The following is an 8,231-nucleotide window of genomic DNA, read 5'->3' on the forward strand; positions in this document are numbered from 1 at the left end:
CTCACGAGTGTTACTAATGAGATATTTCTAACCCAACATGATGCCGATGAGATTTTCTGTCTGGAAGTGTAGTGGGTATGGGGTTGCTGAAAATAAGCAAGTTACACAGTCTTGTGTTTCATGAACTGTTGCTCCAAATTTTAAGCTAATCAAGAGTTCAGTATTTTCGCCTATTTGTGCTTTTCTGTTCTCCAAGCTAGTACAAAGCTACAGAGAAATGGAATTTCCTATCAAGTGGTTTCTTTTCTAATAATTTCCCATTAATGTGGAGTCAGAGAGAAGTTTTGTTTGTTTGTTTTTTCACAACCCTTAAGAGATGTGAGTTTGCTTATTTCATTTTGATTTTTGGAAAAATTGCCTCAGAAAGAATTGGAAACAAAAGCAATTGGTCAGTCCAATCTGTTTCTAGTCTTAGGGGTCTTACAATTAAACTAAAGTGTAATGTGTCCTTTAAGAACATAAAATTCACCCTATCTGGTTTGGTTCAGTGGATAGAGCATTGGGCTACATACTGAAGGGTCCCAGGTTCGATTCTGGTCAAGGGCACACACCTGGGTTGCGGGCTCAATCCCCAGTAGGGGGCATGCAGGAGGCAGCTGATCAATGATTCTCATCATTGATGTTTCTCTCTCTCTCCCTCTCCCTTCCTCTCTGAAATCAATAAAAATATATATACATATATTTTTAAAGACCATAAAATTCATTAATTTCCGATGAAAGCTACTGGGAGGGCTTCACACCATGAGAAGATAGTATCTACCAGGTGCGTAGTCTATTCCAAGCCAAATGCTTTACAATGATTACATCACTTGAGCCTCATAGCCGTGCCGCTGGTCGAGAGCAGTAGCTCATACAGAGATGGGGAAACGCAGGCTCGAGGAGCTCCAATCCGTTTGACCAACACAGCCAAGAGGCAAAGGAGCGGGGATTCAAGTGCGGTTGTCTTGGTCAGTGTAACTCCCTGACGATGCAATACTGAGATTCTGTTAAGAGTGTTGGCTCTGCTTGCGCTTGTATCCCACAGAAGCCTGCAGGCGTGGCTTTCATTCCACTGACATGCAATGGCTTGATGTATGTCTCCAATGACTCTCCTGAAATCTGGACTTAAGTGTCCAATGGCTCTCTCCAATGTAGCTCTTCCAAAACGCAGCTGCTCACCTAGTCTAGCCCATCCCAGTAAATGGCAACTTAGTTGGGCCATTTTATAGCCACTCCACCAACAAATCTGTTGGCTCCATCTTGGAAATATATCTGGAATTCCGGAACTCTGGGACAAGCCTCCATCATAACTCACCTATTGGCAATAGCCTCCTAGCTTCTAGTCTTGTCATATGATGGCCGGATGGTCCGTGTGCAACGCAAATCCAATCAGTCATTCCCCCGAGTCCTTACCTCGCCCTCCAGGACCTGGAAGCACCTACTTGTGTCTACCCTTCCCCGCGAGGAAAAACAAAACCAATTTCTTCCCCAACCCCCCTCCTTCCCAAGGACCATACATCCTGCAGCCTCTCACCCTCGGCAGCCCCCAGCAGGCTGGGCCTGCTCCCACCACAGGACCTTTGCACTTGCTGTCCCTCTGCTGAGGATGTCTCCCCCAAGCTGTGCCTAGGGCTGGCTCTCTCCCCTCATTGGAGGGGACTCCTCACTCTGCCTCCTCTAGGTCAAATGTACGTGGGCATTCTTTGTGCTGTTTTCTTTTTTCAAATTTTCTGTGAAGTCAAAAATTTTAAATTAAAAAATAAAACTGGTGGGAAAGGACATAATTCAAATCCTATGGTTCCCAAAGTAATAAATACTTTTTTTTTCTGTTGAAAGAATGAATATTAGACCATCCAAGCTGTGCCCCCAGGCTCCCCCAGGTGGCCTGGGACAGTGGTCCCACCCCATCCTTGGAAATGTATAGCCCTGTCTGAATTTGTACGTGGCCATCACCCACAGGCTAAGAACACGCGATTTTAAAGCTGACCGAGCTAGTGTCACAACCTTGCATGACAACGTGAACACCAGGTCTTTAACTTGGCCAGATACTTCAGCCGTCACCGGGATCGGCTTTCCGGGGTCACCAGAGGTTCCCTTGGGCAGAAACGCTGTGACATCAGTATCTCCTTCATTTACATGCTTCTTGGGGACTGTGTTGTTATATTTTTTTAAATAGAGTTCAAATACTTAATTGTTAATAAGGTGCCAACGTTTACACAGAGTGTTACAATAAAAAAAAAATGCTTTGTGGTCGTTCCAACACCAAATGCGAATAGACCTCGTAAGAGTCGCACGGAGGCTCATTCCCAGCACACGCAGGGCCGCGCAGACATCGCCATGACCGCGCAGGTGAAGGAGCCAACTCATGCTCCCCGAGGGAGGGCGCAGGTTGCCCCCGTGCATCACCAACGGCTGGACGTGAGGCCGATAAAGCAGTGCCCAGCGGGATTTAAAGGAAGGGAAGGCGGATCCTGTGACAATGAGTGATTCAGTTCTGCATCTCGGTTCTCTTCCAGCCCAGCCCCTGCTAACGGACGCGGAGCAGCATTTGCACGTGCTGATCATTTAAAGTAACCAGCTCACCTGCGTGGAAGAAACTGCTCAAAGCTTTTCCGTTTCTGTGACTCATCGGGGCCAAACATGTAGCCAGTGACCTGTCTTCTCTGTAAGGCAGCGGTTCTCAACCTTCCTAAGGCCGCGACCCTTTCATACAGTTCCTCATGTTGTGGTGACCCCCAACCAAAAAATTATTTTCATTGCTACTTCATCACTGTCATGTTGCTACTGTGATGAATCGTCATGTAAATATCTGGATGGATTTTCATGGTTACAGATGGAACATAATGAAAGCATAGTGATTAATCACAAAAATATGTAATTATATATGTGTTTTCTGATGGTCTTAGGCGACCCCTGTGAAAGGGTCATTCGACCCCCAAAGGGGTCGCGACCCACAGGTTGAGAACCGCTGCTCTAAGATCTTTGGGAAGGACCGGATGAAGAAATTTCAGGTTGCCTGCTTCTATTTTTTTAAATATATTTTTATTGATTTCAGAGAGGAAAGGAGAGGGGAGAGAGATAGAAACATCAATGATGAGAGAGAATTGTTGATCGGCTGCCTCCTGCATGCCCCCCACTGGGAATCAACCCTGCAACCCGGGCATGTGTCCTCGATCAGAATCAAACCCAGGACCCTTCAGTCCGCAGGTTGACGCTCTATCCACTGAGCCACACCGGCTAGGGCTCCCTCCTTCAAAGGAACAGCAAACACCGAACGCTGCTCTGCTTCAGGCGCGTCCCCTTTCTCCACGGCCATGCACACACCTGCATTCCCAGGGGACGCACTGAATAAACAAGGGCCCCCCCGTGCCACTTCGGGGACACTTTATTTGGTGTCTGACTCTGCGGCACAGTCCTTAGGAACAGGGAGAGCAACAGAGAGGCCGACATGCCTGGTTAGAGAACACCTTTTGCATTGGGTGTTCAGGTTTATTTCCATAAAAAACTGATTCTGAAAGAATCCAGTAAGTTGTACAAATGTCTAAAGCAGTGGTTCTCAACCTTCTGTCCCTTGTAATACAGTTCCTCATGCGGTGACCCAACCAGAAAATTACTTTCGTTGCTACTTCATAACTGTCATGTTGCTACTGTTAGGAATCGCCATGTAAATATCTGATATGCAGGATGGTCTTAGGTGACCCCCGTGAAAGGGTTGTTTGACCGCCAAAGGGGTGGCGACCCACAGGTTGAGAACCACTGGTCTAAAGTCTTTGGTTCTGGAAAAAGGAAACAAAAGCATTCCTCTGAAAAGGGCCGATTCCATCTCCACAGCCCCGTTTGCGCATCTTGCTCATCAGATCACCTGGGAAAGTGCCGAAGTTCTGCATTTGGTTACAGGCAATACCTTCCCAATCCCCACACACGTGCTTTGTTAACAAGGAATGACCGGTGGGCGGAGTTCAGGCTCCGGGAGGAAGGCAACTGACTCTGGTGGTCCCCATGGCAAACACGCCATCCTTGACCTGCACCTGCCTGCCTGATCCTGGCCTTTAGTTGAGGCCAGCCTGCACTCCACAACTCACTGGCGGTTCAACTTATGAAGGGAAACAAGGTTAGGCTATCGAGGTCAAGAACCAGTCCCAACTGTTCCCCGTGGATCCATAGACATCCCTGCACTAAGCACTGGGGAGAAAGACACAACTCCCCTTGGTGACCTTGGCCCAGAGTCAACTAGCCCCTCATCCCATGGCCTCGGTGGGAGAGGAGACCATTCTTCGGTGTCACTGACCGTTGGCTGGCTGTCCACTGTTTCGTGGCCCCTTTTGCAGCTCCTTATTTCAGCTGAAAGGGCATCCGGGACTATCTCCACCCCGGCTATGACTAATGCTCTGTGGGGAGGTCACGTGGGAGTAAGAAGGGAATTATGTGAGGCAATCCTAGAATTTCAAGGCCAGGAAGATCCAGCTTCACTTGCATTTGTTCCATGGAAACCCAATAACAACACTCATATTTGGCTCTGTGGCTCAATACTTACGTGCTGTGAATGAGATAACAAAGTTCATTCTATTGTAAGAAGGGACACTGAATTCTCTACGGCAGACGGAGTGTTTCCACACTGAAGTGGCTATCTGATATGATCTTGGAGGGGCAATTCCCGAAACGAATTTTCCATCGTTTGGCAGCATGATCTGACAAGCTTTAAACACATCAACTAGAAGTTTCCATAGAAGCCCACTGTCAGCTAGGCTCTTATCCGAGATGGACATTTTTATTGGGGCTGAGAAAGGACGGATTCTGATTGGGAATGCTGTCATATCCGAGAGGGAGCGGGAACTCTAAGGTTAGAAGACAGTCTTCAAAGAGGCTCAACAAGCAAGGGTAAAGGGGACGGGGAGGACAATGACAGGGACAAAATGATGGCATCCAACACAGCAGACAACACTTCCCTCCCAAGAACCAACCCCCCCTTCCTCATTAAGAGAATTGAAATATTAGTCACGCCCTGCTAAACACTGTCTTTCCCAGACTCCCGTGCAGCTGTGGGGGCCACGTGACAGAATTCTAGCCAATGAGGAAAGCCGGGCATCTCTGGGAGAGCTGTGCTTCTTGAGATTAGCACTGCACCTGTTACTCGCCTCTTCCTGCTTAGAGAGCAGAGATGGCACCTGGCGGTTCAGTAACCAGCTTGTGACTATGAGGCAATAAACCAAAGGACAAAGGATGTTGGAAAACATACCCAAGAGTGCAGGTCAGTGATGGCGAACCTTGTGAGCTCGGCGTGTCCGCATTTTGAAAAATCCTAACTTAACCCTGGTGCCGTGTCACATAGAGAAATTTTTTGATATTTGAAACCATAGTAAAACAAAGACTTATTTTTGATATTTATTTTATATACTTAAATGCCATTGAACAAAGAAAAATCAACCGAAAAAATGAGTTCGCGTGTCACCTCTGACCCGCGTGTCATAGGTGCGCCATCACTGGTGTAGACCCTCGATGATATGACGAGAGTCCTGAGTGCCCAACCTCAGGTTTCCTACTCAGCTCGTCACTGTTCGTTGGGTTTCCCATGATTTGCAGCCAAATGCACACCTGGCACATCAATCCCCAATGATGAGATTGAGAAGGATGAGGATGACTCAGTGAAAAGGCAAGAACGAAGGCTAAAGAGAAAGAGTGAACAGGGTAACTCTTACTCATGCTGATCACAGTGGACCTAAAACACCCAGCTTCGTTCCTGCTCGCAGAAAGGACAGAAGTCCTGCCTAAAGGAATCATTGCCTCATTACGAAGATGCCCAGTGCTCAAACTGGCTGTCTAGGATGTAACTGCCCTTCTGTGCTTTGATTGCTGGTATGAGAGTGCATGCTTAGACATTAAAGCTGGGCGGTTTGCATCCTACAGAGAAGAGAATGGAACCGATTTAGAATCAATTTGGTATTTCTCTTGCAATCCATTTGGAGGAGTTCCCACTGAGAAGTCATATGCCTCCCCCCCTCTGCAGCGTATTTAATAAGATCGGAGAAGAAAAAGAAGCAGTCGCACAGGGTAGCCTGCTCTGACTCCTGTCTAGGCTATTTGAAAATTGACGCACACGTACGCCAAGCTGGCAGCATATAGGATGTGTCCCATGGAAAGTGCTGGACTGATCGATATTTAAGAATGCACAGGCAACAGCAATAAATAAATGAAGCAAGTGCAATGGGGATGCCAATCGGTGACTGGGTGAGTACATTCTCCTAACAAGGATGGATCCCTTTGCCTGGAAGGGAATACAGGGCAGCACTAAACGCTCCAATGGTCCGTCGGGCTGGCCCAAGGTGCTGGTCTTGCATAGAGAAATGATTTCTTCAGACTCATCATAACAGGTGACCCTGATGTTGGTTTAGAAACTGATGGCTAAGCAAATTAGACTGAAAACAGGAGCAAGAAAGGGGATGTTCATGCGTGACCCCATATTTGCAGCTTTCACTATGTTCACATTTAAATTCTTTTTCTTTTCCAACAAAGTAAGTGCAAATACATTTAGTCCAACTCACTAACATAGCAGCCAAACTTCAGGAACCAATGAATAAGGGCACTGGCACCCCGGTACCCCTCTGCCTTTTGGACTCAAAGCTTCAGAAACACCAGTCTTGAACAGAAGGGCAAACATTTCTTGATTCGGCATTTGTGTTCCATCGTTCACACCCACCCACATGCCCCCGTAGCAGTTAGTAAATTCATTAACAAACACAATTTGAAAATCATAAGGAGTTAAAGCTATAAAATGCCTACTCATTGGTGTATTTTTTTAACAAACGTTTCATCCTTCTTCCCTTCCTTTCAAACAAAGCTTCTGGGTCATTCATTAGGATAATAACATATCACTTGTTTACTTCTTTTAAAATGACACAGTTGTGTTTTTCTCAAAACGACTGCCATCTTGTTTCTAATTAAACATGATGGATTCCGGGTCCTGGTTTGCCATCTGGGCCATATGTCTCAGAACATCCTTTTTTGTGATGATGCCAAGAAGTCTCCTGGAGAAGAAACAAAATAGAGAAAAGAGGTCAACCTCACAATACCGACTCATGCCTTTCCCGGAACACCAGTGCCTTTACCACCTGGGCACACCGAGAGACGACATTCCCCAGCGTCCCTTGCGGGTGGGTGCGGCCAGCTGAGTGAGCCTGGCCAATGGAGTGAGTATGGGTAGACATGAGAGGTGCCCCTCCCGGGCTGCCCACACATTTCCTCACACTCCCTCCTCAACTGCCAGGCAGAGGCAGAGAGAGGAGCCGGTGAAGGACTCTGAGGTCACAAGGGATTGACAAGGAGCCACCAGATTCAAAGACCTGTGTCCTTGAATGACTGTGTTGCAGACCCCACGCCTGCTGCGACTGATACTGGATGTGACTCGGGAGATAGATAAACCTGACACATCCGGCCACTGAGATTACAAACTTGTTTATTACAGCAGTAAACCTACATACGATGCCTGATATACACTCCTAAATTTTAAAACTATAATCAATAAAATAAAAGGGCTTATGAAAGCCATTGTCAAAACTTGCCCACGCCACGGAAATTCTAACCATAAGGTTTTGCTTTTTTTAATCCTTACCCAAGGATATTTTTTTTCATTGATTTTTTTAGGGGGGGGGGGGCACGAGAGCTAAAGAGAGCGAAACATCAATACATCAACTGTTTGTCTCCCACACGTGCTCAGAATGGGGCTGGGGATCAAACCTAAAACCCAGGTACGTGCCCTTGACCTGGAATTGAACCCGAGACCCTTTGGTGTTCAGGCCAACACTCTAACCACTTAGCACACTGACCAGGGCCCAAGTATAAGGTATTTTAAGTATAACAACTGATTCTATTTTAAATCTATCTTACTAGAAGGGGAAAGTTTGACATTCATCTCTGACCATATATGTAAATTACCTCCTCTTCCAGAATGCCATTGCTTTCAACTTACAAAAACAATAGCACCTCCCAGGGTCGCTTGTATTGGGCCACCTAGACAATGTATCGCACAACTCCAGGGAGCACTGCTCACAAACACTGCAATGCACGAGTGCCCCTAGAATATGCTGTACACACTTGGACAACCGTTCACGACAGCCCTTGCCTCACTCTTGATTCTATTAAATATTTAAGTGGCCACCTGCTGGAACAAGTCACGCCCTCTAGGTACAGTGAAGGGCTTGAAAGAAGGGGATGTACACAACTTCTTTGGAGAAAAGACGTTCCATAGCCAAATTCGT

Source organism: Myotis davidii, unplaced genomic scaffold (genome assembly GCF_000327345.1).
Source record: "Myotis davidii unplaced genomic scaffold, ASM32734v1 scaffold1277, whole genome shotgun sequence".
NCBI lineage: Eukaryota > Metazoa > Chordata > Mammalia > Chiroptera > Vespertilionidae > Myotis > Myotis davidii.